The sequence below is a fragment of the Anolis carolinensis genome, chromosome 3 (assembly GCF_035594765.1).
Source record: "Anolis carolinensis isolate JA03-04 chromosome 3, rAnoCar3.1.pri, whole genome shotgun sequence".
NCBI lineage: Eukaryota > Metazoa > Chordata > Lepidosauria > Squamata > Dactyloidae > Anolis > Anolis carolinensis.
Window position 1 is genome coordinate 65,591,987 of NC_085843.1, and position 19,755 is coordinate 65,611,741.

The window sequence follows — 19,755 nt, forward strand, 5'->3', positions numbered from 1 at the left end:
GGGTCCAGGTTATCTACAAGATTGCCTTCTCCCCTACAATCCACCCCACACACTTAGGTCCTCTAGGAGGTATCTACCCCAGGCTGCCTGAAATAGACTGGCGACCGTCACCCAGAAGACCTCTCCATTGGCTGCCCCAAAACTACAAAACGACCTATCGGAAGAGTTCCGACACCTAAAGGAGCTCTTGGAATTTAAAAACCATCCAAAGACCTATCTGTTCCAGCAGGCCTACCTATCCAGTTTCAAGCATGAATTTTAAACTCATGCCCTGTATTGAATCTTTATTGTGTATTTAATATGTATTTTATAGAAATACCTTTAAATAGTGTATTTATAGAATTTTACAATGTTTATGTGTTTTAATTATGCTGTAACCCACCTCAAGCCATGAAGAGAGGAGGGTAAGAAATAAAATTATTATTATTATAAAATGCAATTATGCATTGAATATGGTATGAAGTGTTTGGAATGAAGGTCCTCATATACAGGTTGAATATCCCTTAACTGAAGGTATTCTGCACTGGATAACTGATCAACTATGCTTGGTGGCCCAATTGGTACTCTCTCAACATGCTCCACAATTTAATTTTTCATGTTTCCTCAAAAACAAGCAAAGGGGGAGATGAAAGGGTTTTTTTTTTTTCAATGCTTCACCATTTCTGGAGTTTGTAACTAATTTAAGAAAATACATAATATGTATGTTTAGGAAGCCATTCTGTCCAACCTATGACTCTTAAGCTTTTTACAATCAAAAAAGAAAACCTGGAATTGCTTATATGTACATGGAAGCTGATTACTCTTACTATAGCATGTCCACACTGAATATCCCTTATCTAGAATTCTAAAATCGGAATAACTTCAAAATTTGAAATGGTCAACACGGTTGAGATAATAACAATTTTGCTTTCTCATGGTTCATACATTTTTTTGCAATGTAGAGGCATTGTATAACATTGCTTTCAGACTAAAAAGTATATATGAAACATACATTAATTTTGTGTTTAGACTGGGGTTCCTTTTCCAAGATATCATATTATGCAGGTGTTCCAAAATCCAAACCAAACCCAAGAACTCCAAAACACTTCTGGTCCCAAACTTTTCAGGCAAGGGAGATTGAAGCTGTACTAGAGGCTTTCCCAAACGTATGGATAGAGCTATAAAAATGGTTTCTCATTGCAATGTTTCAAATGGATATTTTAAAGACTAAGCTTTCGTAGGCACTGCCCACTTTTTTGTGAGTCCCTGGTGACATAGCAACAAGCAATACAAGTAAGCCTAAATCTCATGATAATATTCTGTGCTTTATAAAGACATCATGTTAGTTAGTTAGTAAGGGGTGTTTGCAAAATACAATAAAATGTGAAAACTGTAATGAAAATTGAGATATAATATGCATCAATTTTCAAAAAGTAGTGTCAGCTTTAAAACTGTGTGTTTCATTGGTAGATGTCTGATCCTACAAATCATGTATATGTACATAATGGTACTTGTGAAATGGGATGAGGACTTAAGTGACAAACAGAATTATAATGTAAAACATGATCATTATATTATAAAGACTACGTGTATGAAAAACTGGGTAGATATATTTTAGCTTTCATTATACAAAGTGTTGACCAACAGAGATGTATGATCTCTGGACACATTCCCCACTCCTTTGCTTTCAAATTAACTGTATTAAGGCAAACCATATGATTTAAGAAAAATAAATAGTAACTTTGGACTGACAGGCCATATACTGGATATGGCCACAGCTTTGGATATGTGATGCCGGGCTGTGGCGCAGGCTGTTGAGCAGCTGCAATAAATCACTCTGACCATGAGGTCGTGAGTTCGAGGCCAGCCCGTGGCGGGGTGAGCACCCGTCAATTAAAAATAAAAAATAGCCCCTGCTCGTTGTTGACCTAGCAACCCGAAAGATAGTTGCATCTATCAAGTAGGAAATAAGGTACCACTTATAAAGTGGGGAGGCAAGTTTAACTAATTTACGACCTGGAATGAGGAAGTGCCATCAGAGTGGATGATGAAGCAGCTGCTCCCCCTGTGGCCAGAATCGAACATCCCCTCAGAAGAAGGTTAAATTGCCTCTGTGTCTGTCTGTCTTGGTCTCTATTTGATGTGTTTATGGGCATTGAATGTTTGCCCTATGTGTGTATAATGTGATCCGCCCTGAGTCCCCTTTGGGGTGAGAAGGGCAGAATATAAATACTGTAAATAAATAAATAAAATAAATGCCTGCATATAAAAGTATCACTTGCATCCTTAAGACTGCAAGAGTTTTCTCAGTTTTACCAGAAAAGAAAATAGAGGAAGGGTGATTCTATTATTTGGCAGTGTTTTGCCTTATCACATATGATAAATATGGAATAGGACTGAATGCAGCTTATTTATTTATTCAAATTATTGTACAAAATCTGTAAGTTCATTTTTTTGTCTGAAAGATAAAAACACGTAATTATCTTTGGAATTTTCTGCAAACTCAATATTAAACTGCTGCTATACTATCAAGGGGATCATTTCTCCAGTACAGGCAGTCCCTGAGTTACAACATCTGACTTACAAATGACTCATAGTTAAGAACAGAGATGAGACAACAAGAAGTTAAAGGAAATCTTTTCATTGGAAGTGAAAGTCACTCCTGAAAGAGATATCATGGGAAAAGGTGTCTCAACTAAAGCTTGATCACCAATCCTTTTTTCCATGATGAGCCAAAATGTTCAAAATCCACTTCCCAAAGTGACAGAAATTGAGGTGAAATCTTCTGAACAGGGGGACAGACAGCAACGGCAGCAATGGCTTGCACCACCCGGGCGTTCTTGAAATCATGATATTGTAGTCCCAGGGAGTTAGCATAGTCTCTATCGATGAAGTTGTTTGTTGCCCCTGAGTCTATCATGGCATGGATCATGACGGGTCCCTTTTTTACTGACCACAGTGTGACCACCAGGAGAAATAGGACCCCCGTTTGCGGCTCTTGAGTGGAGTTTTTGACCGGGTTGGCGAGCCCTTCTACACCCGGTCGCTGGCTTCCCCCGCCGGCTTTGCTCCAGCCGCCTCGGCAGTCTCCGCTTCCACGGAGGATGCTGCCGCCAGACGGGCGGGGGGCTTCTTCTTTGCTGGACACTCCCTGGCGAAGTGGCCCCCATTCCCACAGTACCAGCATAGATTCAAGCGTTGGCGGTGGGCCTTTTCTGCAACATCCAGCCTGGGGCGCACATTGCCCAACTGCATTGGCTCCTCCTCGCTTCCCATGGGGTTAGTGGCTGGCTGTGGGGGTCTCCATGCTGGGCGAGGCTGGACACTGGTAGAAGAGGGGGGTTTTACCCCGGCTCTTCCACTCTGGCCCCGGAGCCACTGTTTCTTGTTGGCGAGCAGGACTTCAGCCCGTAAACAATGGGCGATGAGTCTTTCAAGAGTCCCAGGGGGATCCACCTTGGAGATTTCTTCCTGCATCTCATGGTTGAGGCCCTCGTGAAATTGTCCTCTGAGGGCTATATTGTTCCAGCCGGTGTTTTGAGCCAACACCCAGAACTCGGCTATGTACCGGGACAGCGGTCTGTCCCCTTGGAAGAGGCGTCGGTGTTTGTGGCCGGCCGCCTCTTCATCATCCTCGATTCCCCAGGAATTTCGAAGATGGGCCAGGAATTGCTGTGTGGTGTTTAAGTGCGTGGAACCCGCATCGTACAGCGCCGTTGCCCATGTGGCCGCAGGTCCATCTAGGAGACTGTAAATCCACGCCACCTTGACATCTTCTTGGGGAAACTCGGTGTGGCGGGCTTCTAGGTACGCCATACACTGGTGACGGAAAACATGAACCTTGGAGGCTTCTCCAGAGAACTTGGTTGGTAGTGCTAGGGCAGGGAGTCGGGCTCCGCGATCCTTCAAGCCCCAAATTTCTCCCTCTTGCTCTCGGAGTTTGAATTCATCTTGGGAAATGGTGTAACTGGGTGGTGGCTGGGCAGGGCCGCCCACTCCGGCTCCTGGTGTAACAGACATATTGGCCTTAGGTTGCTTGGTGCTTTGGGTGGCGGAGTCAAACTGTCAGACCCCAGGCAGCAGGGCACCAAGAACCATACACGGAGGCCAATCTCTATCTAATATCTTTATTAAGGAAATGTATAAAAGTAATAAAAACAAGTGAAGAATATAGTTCAGAAGCAGACCTTTCAAATGATGTCAAATATAGTCCAAAAATGTATTGTCCAATAAATGATATTAGAGTTCAAAGTTTAAATCCAATACCGAAACACACACTATTGCCAAGCAATAGTGTGGGGAAATGCCAGAGTCTTAGGAGTCCAAGGTAGCTTGACAACAAGGCTGGAAATAATCTTGGTTCTTTAACAAGGTCCGTGACTAGGTACAAGGCAAACAATGATTCTTGGAACGAGATCCGTGGTTAAAAGCAAGGCAAGGCAGTACTTGAATTCTTGATCTGGGAAGCAAGGAACTGGGGTTACGAAGTCCACACACGATCTTACTCCTGAAGCTGCTCTGTTGACTCCGCAAAGATTCTCCCGCGTCAGGCACCTATATTGGGGTCTCGTTTTCCCGCCAACAACCTCTTTCCCTAGAGAACGGGAAGCGAAACCCAACTTTTTCCAGATGCAAGACTCCTTAGAATTTCCCAAGGGAAGCAGGTCTAATCAGCCTGTTGTTTGGCTGCAATCCGTAAACTCCTGCGATTCTGTTCCCTCACTCTTCTGTCAGCACAATAGGACTCTCTCCTAGGGAACGGAGGCGAGGAATGTCCAAGGTCTGTTTTACTGAATTCTTGGGTACAAACATCAACATCCGGCAGGTGAAAAGACTCTGGCTCTTGTTGAACCGGCGAAAACCCCATGTTTTCGTCTTAATCTGCCATGATGGCACTAGGAACAGGACTACAAGGCCCATGAGGCATCACACAATGGGAGATTGGGGTCTTGAGTCAGGGATAACAGATTGTCTAAACTGCTGCCATATCAGATCACTCCCCCAAATAGTTTTGGCTATCTTCAAGAAGCAGCATAAATAGGTAACTAATTAATAAAAGTTGCCCTTAGTTTACTACCATTGTTTGGTCTTTTTATTTACCTGGTTTGACAGCAAAAATGATATTTGAGGTTATTGCTTTGAACGTTGTTGTGACAATTATATAATAAGCTGCTTCTATTGTATCTCTATTTTACTACATTTTTATGCTTAAGAACAACTTCTATTAAAGACTTATGGATATCAGTTGAATTCCCTAACAACTGTCTTAGAAAACAAAAGCATACACTACAGCTAATATTTTTAGCAATACCAAAAATGCTACAATAGTTTCCCCATGACAACAGAATACTACAGAAAAGTACATTTTAATTATAATTGCAGTCACATACAATTATGTACAGTAGAGTCTCGCTTATCCAACATAAATGGGCCAGCAGAACATTGGATAAGCGAAAATGTTGGATAGTAAGGAGAGATTAAGGAAAAGCCTCTTAAACATCAAATTATGTTATGATTTTACAAATTGAGCGCCAAAACATCACGTTTTACAACAAATCGACCGAAAAAGCAGTTCAATACACAGTAATGTTGTGTAGTAATTACTTTATTTATGAATTTAGTACCGAAATATCGCAATTGTTGAAATCATTGACTACAAAAACACTGACTACTAAAAGGCAGATTGTGTTGGATAATACAGAACGTTAGATAAGCGAAGGTTGCATAAGAGAGACTCTACTGTATATATAAATCTTATTGTTCAATATGTCTCACTGTCCTATGTATTTTCACAATTTACTATGTATTTTCACAGTTTAATATATATTAAACCTTCAGCTGACATGATTTTGTCTCTGTGACAAAACACAACCAGAATACAGAAAACCCATGTTTACAAAAGTTGGCCAACAGCAGAACTGTAGCAGGGATTCAGCACTAAAGTTTAGCTTTCTGTCTCATATTGAATCCCCTAAGAAAATTTCAGTAAGTTTCATGAGTAGTATGAAATACATAAAAATGTCTAGCCCTGTCTCAATGGCATGGATTCATGTGAGTTGTAGTTTGGTGAGACATCAGCACTCTTTGACAGAGAAGGCTAAAGGCTATGCAAAATACTTCATCTCCCATAATTCCATAGCCTGGAGCCAGGGCAAGAAAAGTGGTGTCAAACTAGTATCTCACCATTTAGCCATAGCAGTCAAAGTCATGTCGAGCTGCATTAATTCTACATTGTACGAGATGTAGTTTCAGGCGTATTGCCTATTGTCTAGTCAGTTGTTTTAAGTCCAAATGTTAATAATAATAAAACTACGCTCTATATTTTGTTAACCTGTGTTGGTATTATGTATGCAATATAATCTTAGCGACAGAGAGATTAGAGTTAGCTAACAAGCACTATACAATGGCTTGCTGGGAAAGACATGATAGCTTATAGCCCTGGCAATGTAATGTCCTGAACAGAGCATATATTGGGATACAGCCAGCAAAAGCAGTCACAGCTGAAATGCCACTGCACTGCAGCAATCTCTTGACTGTCAAATCAACCCTTTGAGCACACATTAAAGTACTTAAAACACTGCATGAACTGAATGAAGCCACGGTTAGGTCTATGAGTAACGCAGAAATCAGAAATAGAAAGAAGCTAGCCTTATATATACTCCTAGTTTCAGGTTTTGGAGTAGATTATATTAGACTACTTAAAAAAAACTACCTACATTTATAGTTGCCTTTAATGAGCACACTTGATCAGCGTAAGAAGAACCACATAGTGTCATCTGAACTAAACAAACCAGGAATTACTCAGGCCCCCTTATACACTGCCATATAAATTCCAGATTACCTGCTTTGAACTGGATTATATGGCAATATAGAATCATAGAATCGTAGAGTTGAAAGAGACCTCACGGGACATCCAGTCCAACCCCCTGCAAGAAGCAGAATAGAGGGGTAGCATGACTTCCCTGGATCTAGACACTATACATCTATTTATGCAGTCCAAAATCCCATTGGCTTTTTTAGCTGCCGCATCACATTGATGGCTCATGTTTAACATGTTGTCCACGAGGACTCCAAGATCTTTTTCACACGTACTGCTGTCGAGCCAGGCGTCCCCCATTCTGTATCTTTGCATTTCATTTTTTCTGCTGCCCTGGAGACTAGGATTTGGAACAATATAGATTCAGATAATACAGTTCAAAGAAGATAATATGGATTATCTGCTTTGATAATCTGAATTATATGGCAGTGTAGAAGGGGCCTCAATTACAAGGTAAATTGGGAGTGCAATGTCCTTTTAATGGGTTAAAGTTTAATAATGCAAACTATAAATGAAGCAGAATGTCCTGAGATAATCTACTTGCCTAAAATAAAAGAAAATGCCTTGCCACAGTCATATCAAGACCCATATAGCTGCTTCCCACAGTGGCCAGTGAGATGGGAGTTCATAACCGGGACACAGAGGTAATAACTTTATTTAATTGTTTAATGTCACTAATTACTAATTGGGCCATACTATCCTGTATTGCAATATAGAGGAACATGAAAGGTTCATGGTAGTAGAATTGGCCTACATAATTGACTCATGAATTTATGCCATCCTACAAGAAACTACTCAATCTAATTATTTTTCTGGTAGAAGGAACATCACAAGTTGCTCTCGCTCCCATCCCTGTCACAAGTGCGGTTGCTGGGGGCGAGAGAGAAGGCTTTCTCCGTGGTGGGCCCCTGGCTCTGGAACTCGCTCCCCAGGGAGATTAGGCAAGCCCGCACCCTGGTAGCATTTAGGAAGAGCTTAAAAACTTGACTCTTCCAACAGGCTTTTGGAGAATGAATTTCTCACCCTGTTCCTGCAACCATTTTCTAACTTGTTGCACTTTACCTGCCTTATCAGTTCGATAAAACCATAAGGCCCACCCTGTCCCAAGTTGCTCTCTCATTGATTGTAGCACTTTAGCCAACTACCTATCCCCTGTGTTTACAAAACTCATTTGGTGCACTTTACCCAGTTGCTTTTATGATTTTATCTTGGTGCTTAAATCATGTTTTTATTATGGTCACCTTTTATAATTTTATAGAATCATAGAATAATAGAGTTGGAAGAGACCTCATGGGCCATCCAGTCCAACCCCCTGCCAAGAAGCAGGAAATCGCATTCAAAGCACCCCTGACAGATGGCCATCCAGCCTCTGCTTAAAAGCCTCCACCACAGTCTGGGGCAGAGAGTTCCACTGCCGAACAGCTCTCACAGTTAGGAAGTTAGGAAGTTCTTCCTGATGTTCAGATGGAATCTCCTTTCCTGTAGTTTAAAGCCATTGTTCCACATCCTAGTCTTCAGGGCAGCAGAAAATTAGCTGGCTCCCTCCTTCCTATGACTTCCCCTCACATATTTATACATGGCTAGCATGTCTCCTCTCAGCCTTTTCTTCTGCAGGCTATTATGGTAGCGTGTGGATTTTATATTTGCGTCTGTATTTTGTTATACTGTATTTTGTTTATTTTGTTTATAAGCCGCCCCGAGTCCCTTAGGGGAGATGGAGGCGGAGTACAAAAATAAAGTTGTTGTTGTTGTTGTTGTTGTTGTTGTTGTTGCATTAGGTCAAAATCTACCTGTCTGGAGTCAATTTCACTGGATGACTTCAGGCTCTCACAGTATGACAAATATTCTCTTCACCTTATTCATAATGTATAATCTCATAAAAACCTAAGAGCAGCAAAAGAATGCTGCTGGATAATACCAAAAAGCCTGCCTAGTCCATGATCCTGGAAGGAAGACGTGATTGTGACAGCTCTCTCCTGATATCATTCCCCAGAGATTACAGCTTTCATGTTGCTGGCCATCACTATATCTATAGTATGACTTACATAGTTTAACTATACATTGTATGAATCATTTTTTCTATTCTCAGCTCCTAGATAGAGTTGACGGTTTTTGTCTGATTTATTTTAGCTTCTGTTTTTACAGTCTGAAAGTCCCATTCACAAGTTTTATATTTCAGGTCTATACTGATCTAAATTTTCTCATAAACCTTTGATAAGAGTTTTTTTTTGAAAATACAAATAAACGGTCTACAATCTAGAAGGACTTAAATGTACCATACTTAAATCTTTGTTTAAGCATGCTTTAATATTGTGTTAAAACGCAGCTAGAAATTTGTAGGATTTGTCCTATGTAATGGCTGACTTTGTTGATAGCATCAAAGAATTATTAAAAAGCTTATTAAATGAAATTTCCCTTTGAGGAAACCATTCAATTGTTTCTAAAACATAGTATGTTTCTTCTATACACTTAATAATGACAGCCTCAATAAGGTTTTGCAATCATTATCTTGACATTATCTTGACATTTCTTAATTCTGCAGCCACACTGCAGAATTAAGAAATTTGATATCACTTTAGCTGTCATAGCTCTATGCTATGGAATTCTGGAGTTTGTGGTTTGGCCTGCAACCGGAGCTCTCTAGCATCAAAGGGTAAATGTCTCACAAAATTACAAATTCCGGAATCCAGTAGCACTGAGCTGGGGCAGTTTCTGTGATGTCAAACTGCTATAATTTTACAGTGTGGCTATAGCCTCTGAAATGTTAGGGAGACTGGGAGTCTGCATTTCCGCATCATCCATCCTTGGACCATGGACGCAAATTTGATCTTTTGGTTTAATTAGCCTTACATTAGAATAATTCTAATCTTCTAAAAAGGATTTTCCTTTTATTGGTAAATTACATATTTAAAATTTGTCACTTGTTACTATTTTATAATTTGTCACTTGTTACTATTTCATAATTTGTCAATTCATTTTAAAATGTCATTTTAGCATCTTCTTCTAAAAGTAGTTATATTGATACATTGTTTGAAAACCATTACTCAGAAGAAGGCATCTTTCCAATGTCTTTTGTAGTAAAGACCCAGCCAGACAATTCATTTAGACTTGATAAGCCTTTCATTTTTCAGAAATTCTATCCTTTGAAAATAAATTCTAACTCTTTAACTCTCTTGGATATCTGAATATTTTGGGCTTATTATTTACAAACATTTAATGAAATGCACGGAAAATTTTTCAGAGGAAAATCAACCTGTGCTTTATAGATTACTAGCTATGCCCGGCCACGCGTTGCTGTGGCGAAGTCTGGTGGTATGGGAAATAAAGTATTGAGGAATTGGTGGTAGTTAAGGTAAAGGGTTAAGGTTTTCCCCTGATATTAAGTCCAGTTGTGTCCGACTGCACACTGAAGTGGATTATATGGCAGTGTGGAGTCAAGATAATCCAGTTCAAAGTAGATAATATAAGATTATAAATGGGTTATATAGCTGTGTGGAAGGGACTTGTGTCTACACTGCCATATAATCCAGTGCAAATTAGATAATCTGTGGAAAAAGCCTAAGTGAGGCCTAAATCTGCCTGTTCCCTTGGCTGAGTTGGTTGCTAGGAGACCAAGTGGGCAGAGATTAGTCCTCTAACTGGCAGCAATTAGATAAAAACAATTATTCCTTTCCCTCTAATTAGGACTTTATTTTTCTTTTCTTTTTGTTGTATCAACCTAGAGGCGTGGATGATGGGTTGTGTTGTCAAATTTCGAGGTTGGGGGGCCTGTAGTTTTGTTGTTTTGTTGGTCGCCGTGATACCATCACTCTTTTATATATATAGATAATGTGGATCATGAAAATCTATGTCCTATGAGTAACCAACATTATGGTCAAAAAGCCCTTGTCAGGACACAGTATGGAGAAACAGAATGTTTTCCGTTTGGCGAGGGGGTTGAAAAAGCTGCATTTATGTGGCAAATCTATCACATGGAAAACAAAATATTGCTTAGAGGAGACAGGCATAAAAACTGGGTGAAGGAACACCAATTTAAGATATGCAGATGATACTATTACTTGGCTTGGAACAACTACTGGTGAAAATGATGTAAGTGCATGGAAGGAAACTACAAATGATTTACATTACTAGGTAGTGCTCAAGAAATAGGAAATGACTATAATGCGGTATAGGGAGTGAGGTACAGGGAGTGCATTATCATGAGGTGTCCAAACAATGCCTTATGATAATGCACATTAACCTGGAATAAATCTGGAAATCCAGGTTTATCCTGGGTTAAAAAAAAGGAACACCTGCAAAGATTCGGACCTTTCAGTAAGGTCCAGATCTTTGCAGATGTGGGGTCCACAATCTTTGGAACAGTCACACAGCAATCCTGCCTCTGTTGGCTGAAGCAGCCCATGGAGCAAAGACGGAAGTGCCATCCCCCTCTCCCTCACTCCCTTTTCTGCCTTTAAAACTATAAAATAGGCTTCTTTCCAAGCCTGGAAGCTTCATCTTGCTCTGTGGCACCTCTAAATGATGAAACAGAGCTTTTAAGGGGGGAGTGGGCAATTCCCCCCTGAAAGCTCCACATGTCATTTAGAAGCACCACAGAACCAGGAGAACTTCCGGGCTTGGTAAGGAGACAGTGACCATAGCCCTACCTCCATGACAATTGCAAAACGTGAGGTTTTGGCCCCTTGTGTGGGCAGAAAATGCACAAGGAACCAGAGGTTTTAACTCAAGTTCCCTGTGAATTTTCTGCAATGTAGAAGGGCCCTAAGGCTTGGATAGGCACACATAAAGGAACTAGTTATGTGCAAAGATATATCATTAAAAAGATATAGTCAGAATCATCTAATCAAGTCATACCATTTCTGATTTTTATGTATGGTTGTGAAAGCTGGACATTGAAGAAAGCTAATAGGAAACAGGAAGCTAACAGGAAACATTGAAGAAAGCTAACAGGGAAAATATCAATCCATCTGAAGTGTAGTGTTAGAAAAGAGTTCTGCAGGTCCCATAGACAACTTTAAAGACAAATTGCTTCTGAACCTTGACTAGTACAGATAACCGAGGCCCCTTCTATATTGCCATATAAAATCCAGATTATCTCCTTTGAACTGGATTACATTGCAGTGCAGACTCATATAGTCCAGTTCAAAGCAGATAATCTGCTTTGATAATCTGGATTATATGGCAGTGTAGAAGGGACCTGAAGCTACTGTGCTTTGGATATATCAAGAGAGAACATAATTCATTGGAAAATATGATAGTACCCTATAAAGTGGCAGCAAGAAAAGAAGATCACACTTCTAGAGGATTGATTCAATCAAGGAAGCCACAAACATGAGTTTGCAAAACCTCAGCAGGACAGGTGATGATCAAGTCATGGAAGCTTTTCATTCATTGGGTCACTCCATGTTGAAGCTAATGTGACAGCAGAAAACAACAAAACCACATTTCCAAATCACAACATGTTTGTTAACCAGGTCATCTGCTCTATTTAATTTACCATCATTACATCTAATAATGTATATATCCTGATTATTTATTTACCATAACAGATAATCAATTAATTATTTTTCATTACATGCTTCACTTTGACTGTATCCCTGATGTGTATTTGGATTTCAAGATAACTATTAAAAATATAATGTGTACATTACCACTGATTTTTCTGCATGGAGTGGTAAAGTAATACCCTGTAGGGGTACTTGTCACTCCTTGTCCATGGGAATATCACATTCATGCAGCACCAGTCTGGCGAAAAGCTTGAAAAACTAATTTGGAGGGGCTAAGACTTCCAGATGGAAACACAGGCTGGGGCATTTGAGGAGTTGTAGTCCCCAAAGCTATTCCAGCTCTGCTGTCATGTGTGATCTAGAATTCACACATCCAATTACAATTCAGCTCATAGAGATAATTCTGTGTATAGTTGTGTTTTATTTTAAGATGCTTATGTAAGGAATCCTACTATCTGTTTAACATAGACAGCAGTATTTGAGCCATAACTAAAACAATTATTTCATAGTAATCTATGGATGCCTTCACTTTGCTAGATGGATTCTCCACTACAAACAGACAGGCCACATCACATTGCATTAACACAGTGGCTCTCAAAGTGTGCTACGTGGAGCCCATGGGGCTCCATGAAGCATACTTAGGGACTCCACTGTTACCTCCTTCTCCTCCCTCACCTTCCTCCCTCTCCAAGCTTTCCTTCCTCTTTCCTGCTCCCCCTCCCTTTGCCTCCCTCACTGCAAAAAGCCTTTTTTCCTTGTCTCCCTCACTACCAAAAGTTTTTCCCCCTTGACTTCCTTTCTTCCAAAACCCTATTTTCCTTTCACCTCTCAGGGGGTGCTTTAACTGTGCCTTTCTTGCATGGCAGAAGGGGGTTGGACTGCATGGCTCCTGGGGTTGCTCCTATTGTTGCTGTTGCTGTTGTTGTTGTTGTTGTTACAAAGGCTGAGTGGCTATCTGTTGGGGGTGCTTTGATTGTGCTTTTCTTGCATGGTGGAATGGGGTTGGATTGGACGACCCCAGGGGCCTTCCACTGAAATACTGTTACATTTATGTTTGTCAAAAAGTTTGGCCATGCCCGATATATATACATTATATAGATTGCAATATATAAACATTTCTTGGGGCTCCATGAGAAACATTTGTTTCAAAAAGGGTTCTGAACTGAAAAGGTTTGAGAACTCTGCTATAACATACAGACTATGAGATGCAAAACCCTTATATACATGTCAAGGTTATTATGCCAGCTCCTCCAGCATGACTTATATTGTAATTCCCATAGACTATAATCCAAGATAACTATATTCCAGTCATTTTTACAGCTACTACTAGAGTGTCAGTATTAATTGAAAACCACTATTGTACACATTCATGTATGACTTTATAAATATTAATAAAAAATATTAACCCCCAAAACCTGGGTTGACTTATCCAAGGGTCAATATAAGTACCGTACTTTATCTCTTAGAAAAAGAAAATGTCCCCTTTGCAACAAATTTGCATGCAATTTCTTAATGTCCTCAGAAATCATCATTTGCCTCTGAAAATATTGAATAATTTAATCCCTATGTAAGAAAGTTCCCCATGTATGTTCTTCTCATGAAGATAACAGTGTTAGCTAGGTACAGAAATGATTATTTGATTTGACTTTTGTATATATCTAACGTATATAAGGGATTCATTGTTTCCTGTCTCACATACATATCTTCATGATACACACTTCCTGGCATTTCAATTAGCACCATGTCTTTTTCCAGATTTTCACATATCTTAACAACCAGCATGTTGCACAACCCAGGCAGAACACAGGTTGAGCTAAAGATAGTATAGGACAGCTTTAGTCAGATATGAGGAGCTGCCAGATTTCATAATGCCAAAAAACAGGAGAGGAAGTAATCAATTTATCTGTGAAGTCATACTAGTTTGGAGCAGAATTCCTTAAAGTATTAATACTTAAACAAAGACAGGGTTTTGCATATAGAGGTAACAGATACTACTGTGAAGCATGGAAAAGCTGAAGACAGGATACAGGGGAAGACTATAGATAGCTTTTTTGGTTTTGAGCATAATCACTTATGTAGTTTGAATTACAGGGCAGGAACAAGTGATAACAGTATAAAATATAGAAGACTCAAACCAATTCTGGTGAAAAAGATAAGAAAGTGAAAAGATCTGCAAGAAGCAAGTTAGCTAGAAAGTAAAGCCAATTAAGATTTAAAATATCTAGAAATCCTAATTTTAAAAGAATATGCAAGAAAATAATGCAAATAAACCTAGAAAATTGTATGTATGTGTCATTAGAGTAATTATGATACCCAATTGTTTATCTCAAATATATGTATTTGTCTCCGTAATAATTAAAGTATTCTGTTACGTAGCAAATAACATCAATCTACATATGGGATTAACTATCCAAACACCAAGTGTATGGATTTTAATATTAATGGACATTGTGACTTTCACTTACAGAAATTTTAAATACATCCTTTTCTATGTTTTCTTCTAGCCCTTTAGAGCAGAAATAATGTGTAACATTGTATCCTGTTATTATTTTCAACAGTATAATTAATACAAAATCAAACATTTTGAAGCAATGATTTTAAATCTCTGTATATGAAGTATGAGTAACTGAGCACTAAGTTACCAGAAAGCAGATTTTAACATAAACAATAAGAAAATTCATATATTTGATGGAACAGTTTTATCTATAACACACCACTAAGAGAACTTTGTTATCCAATAACAGGGGTATGCACGATTCCGTTTGGCGATTTGGGATTTGGGGAAATTCAGCGATCCAACAGCCAGATTGCCAAAAATGGGGAGTACCTAACTGAAGCCTTAACTGGAATGGATCACAAGCTACCAGATCTTTTGGCTAATGGGGGTGATGGGGCTGAGTAGAACTCTACCAAGGGCCAGCCCAAGATTAGACTAGATAACTCTTATGATCCCTTCCAAATCCGTATTGCTCCTCCCCAATAGGGAATGAAGTGAAGAAAATATCTGAATGAAAACTTGGGACTAATTTAAGTTAAACCAAGCTGCAGTAGTCAGAAAAGCTAACTTCAAACAATAATGCCCCAAAGGGCAGTGTAGGTGCTGGCCCCTAAACGCAATTTGAGGGTGAAGTCAGGGCATAGGTTGATAAATATCCCACTGCATTTTGTCATAGACTAATTCTCAAGTTGGGTACAAAATATGTGACTCTGTCTAGTTAGAAATTGAATTGTCAATAACACTTGCTAGTCCCCAAGGACATGTCCCCAGCAGAACAGTATTAATTAATTCATTCATTCATTCACCATATTTATATACTACTTTTCTCACCCCTGGGGGGGGAGGGGCTCAAGGCGGTTTACAACATATTAATGGCAGAAATTCAGTGCCAACACACACACACACACACACACATATATAATAGAAAAAAGCAATGCAGTTGAAAGGGATTATAAAAGATGATATGATATCACATCATATGTAAGTGATGTTCCTCAAAAAGCTCAAATTAGTACAATCTTTGACCACACTGTGTTGCCTAACCTCAAATCAAAATTCAATTATTCAAATCCAAAGAAATACAACCATCCAACAAATGAAATAAAGATCAATTATCTGAATTCAAGAGTCATTCCAACTCAGTGCCAATTAAAAAGTGCTCCAATTAGCCAGACTAAAAAGCCAACAAAATACAGCCTAAAGTAGGCAAAAAAGAACACAGATCTAAGCCAATTATGGTCGCCTCCCCTAAAGTACAACTTAGCAGCAAATATGCTTTCTGGATGAATGGGTGGTAAAATTTGTAATGGGTGATACAGCAAATACCATATGAAACAAAACAAAACATATGCAGTGAAGTACACAGAGGAAGATAAGAATAGATATGTAAATAAAGATTAACAACAGTTGATTTTCAACTGAACCCTTCGCCTGCTGGAGTGTTTGTTGACCAGTGCTGATTCTCCACATGGGAAGATAGTCTGGAGAAAGAGGTGAGACCGGGATGATGAATTTTGGAATCCACTCTGCACCCCATCATCCCCTGACACAGACCCCCTCTATTCTCTGCTGTGTCGCAGTTACTGACCTTTATGAATGCTTGAAAAAGAGGTGGCAGTGGCCAGGAATAGCTGGTACTTTCCCCTATTTATAAAATGAGCCTCAATTTTCCCAAGGGTCATATCAAAATCCACAGTTTTGGCCTCCAAACTTTCCCTCAACTTATACATGAGGTTGACCTAAACATGAGTACAGTGTTCCCTCACTTATCGCAGGGGTTACGTTCCAGGACCACCCGCAGTAAGTGAAAATCCGCGAAGTAGGGACACTATATTTATTCTATGTGTGGAGGAGAGCAAACCACTGATCACTTACTACAATGCAGTCTGTACTTTATTTTAGCAGTTACCATATACAGTACACCGGCAGAGAAGACAAATGGAAGCTAAATAACCCTTCTTTTATTTCCAACCCTTCCCTACCCTCCCCCTCTCTCCCTTTATTTCGCCCTCCCCCCCTTCCAAAACCCTTTGCACACCGCAAAAACCTGCGAAACAGCAAAAATACAGCGATAAATGGTGTACATTAATATTTATTGAAAACCCGCAAAACAGCGAGGACATGAAAAGCGAACTGTGAAGAAGCGAGGGAACACTGTATATACAGTACTTAAGATGAGACTTACTAGATTTCAGGCATCAGGTGTGGGCTGCAAATTGATCTGGCAGAGCTGGTCCATAAGGTAATTAGTGAAACCCCTCTTTCATTCGCTGTTCTGTAAGAGTAGAAGAATGCATAAGAAAAGGAAGGCTACCTACCAGTGCCTGATTTTCCTTCTCTCGCAACTAGCTTAGCACAGCAACACTATCTTTTGGGTACAACGAAGATGCTTAAGAGTACAACAACTCTAGGATAGAAGGAAAGCCAAGCAAATTATGTTAATCTACTGGGAATGAGGATACATGAAGAAAAATCCAGATTTTCTTTTGTTTTTGCAGTATAGTGCATGTGTGCTAATTAAAAAAAAGAAAAGATAATTAACCAACCAAAGTATAGTTAGAAGAAAGTACAACCCAAAATATCCCAACAATCATAATAGTTACTTATGCATTGGGAATAACTATTCAAGTCTACCAGCTACTAAATACATAACTTTTTCAGCTACAGACGTCATAAAACAAAGAGTTTATTACACAAAGAAAAGTTTTGGACACTATAGATCAGCTACACTGAATGATCCATAGAGCAAGCAAGGAGCATAGTATCTACCAACACAGGACAAACAACAGCTACTTCTACTCTATAACAATCGGCATGACTTGGACAGTTTATCTTTTTGGACTACATTTCTTAGAATCCAGCCAGCATGACCACTGTTCATGGCAATTGAGGGCACTGGTTAATTTTTATGCTGTAGCAAAATATGCATATTAATGTAAAACAACTTTGCCCCATGTTCATTATAAATTTATTTTTTCTTGGCAAAGTTTGGTAATATTTAGTTGTCATTACTATGTTTGAGAACCTATGAATACTAAATCAACACCAACTCGCATATGTGCTTTGAACATAACATGTAATTTCCAAAACAATGCAGCAAATGCAATATTCATACTATTCTGAATTATTTAAAAAGCTGCTGTTGTTATTATTATTATTATTATTATTATTATTATTATTATTATTATGTTTTTATACCCCACTTTTTCCTTAAACAAGGAGATGTAAAGTGGCTAGGAGACTCAAAGCAGCTGTGGAAATTCCATGGAAACTGTGAAACCCAATTAAAGTAAGATAGCGGAGAGAATCTATTGCCCATGTTATAATGATTAAAACGAGAATAATTTTGATTTCACTAGGACCAATGAAACAATCAGGAAACTCTCACAAATCCATTGATATAACGAGTAAGAATTAATAAAATAGGTAATAAGGGGTACCTATCTAAAGTCTATAGACTGCCAACATATCACAATTCAGGAAGCTCTGCATACCAATTATATTTGTTTGTGCCCAATGAAAAAGATCTCAAGTTAAATCATGGCAAGTAGAACATATAAGAAATGGTTGAATTCTTTGCAAGTATAAGTATCAGTGCTCTTTCATTATCTTTGAAAAGAACGGATGTAACAAAAAACCCATACAACTTATCTAGTGGCTAGAAAATATGTTTTCCCCCTTAATAAGTCCAGCTTTTAAAAGGGGGGGGGGGGGGTTGAGAGGTATAGATAAATCTTGGTAATTTTAAATTTATCAAAGCCACTGTAAATTCCAATATTGAAACAATATTTTGGTTCGATAAGATCCACTCATAATATTTATGCATAAGTAGTTCTTCACTACAAATGCCTAGCATTGTAGTGAATCCAAACAGAGGTTTTTCCCCAAAATTATAGACACTAACCAAATTCTGAATCAAATTGCAGTAATTTTATTATTATTATTATTATTATTATTATTATTATATTATTATTATTATTATTATTATTATTATTATTATTATTATTATTTATATACCGCCCTATCTCCTCAATGGACTCAGGACTCAGGGTGGTTTCCAACATAGCAGGAACCATACAACAACTTAAAACCATACAATACCTAAACATAACATAATAATGTATGTAAGTACTCAAGACATACAATCAGTCCATTTTATGATAAACTTGTGTATTGTTGTTGTATTTGTTTTATTTGGTTTTACAATAAACCACCTTGAATCACATTGTTAGAGAAAGGTGAAAAATCAACCCAATAAAAAATGAAGACATTCCATAACACACATCCAAAACAAGGTGCCCAAAAAAAGAGAATGAAAAAAGTTTAAATCAAATCATGAGAGGCATTTGAATTATTTTAACATGGGATAGATGTGCTCTAAACAAGATTGTTTTCCTCACTCACAATCACACTTTAATTAACAACACCATACCAAAATAAAGAAAATGCACTCAGCCGAGTACTAAAAAAACACAATGGAATAAAACTTAATAGATGACTCTAGGTAGGTGACGCCACCCTAAACTGAACACCGATTATTTTTCACAATTTCAGATCATTAATGTTTTAAGTGAAAGCTGCATCTCCAATCCCAGTTTACTTAAATTGCCACTGCTTCCAAGCACAGCTCAAGGAAAAATTTGGAATGTTGCCACTCTGTGCTGTAAAGGTATCCTGGTATTCTGACTTGACAATATTCCCTGACAAGATGCACATACCAAAATTTTATCGGCTAATTTCCAGATTAAATTCTGACAAAAGTGATCAGTGTATGAGCAAAGTGATGTTAATACACGGTGTTGATTTAATTGCAAATTTTACCACTCTCAAGATGATTCATGTTGTTTAAATCAAAAGGAATAAATCTGGTTTAAACAAAAGAAAAGTGCATAAAGAAACATTAAATGCAGAAATGCAACATATTTAGTTGCTTTTAATTTTTTAAGGCAGAGGAA

General features: G+C 38.6%; 1 protein-coding gene across 5 annotated transcripts in view; it reads right to left on the bottom strand.

Annotated features, from left to right (window-relative positions):
• The window catches only part of nrip1 (nuclear receptor interacting protein 1), a 118,831-nt gene that overhangs the window by 52,423 nt on the left and 46,653 nt on the right, over window positions 1–19,755 (bottom strand). For 4 of the 5 annotated variants that reach the window (XM_008115689.3, XM_062974994.1, XM_016995500.2 and 1 more), the window contains exon 2: window positions 16,986–17,075. The exons of the other annotated variant lie outside the window; for it this stretch is intronic. The gene's annotated coding sequence lies outside the window, so the exon portion shown is untranslated. The remainder of the gene's footprint in view (window positions 1–16,985; window positions 17,076–19,755) is intronic. 5 annotated transcript variants of the gene reach the window in all.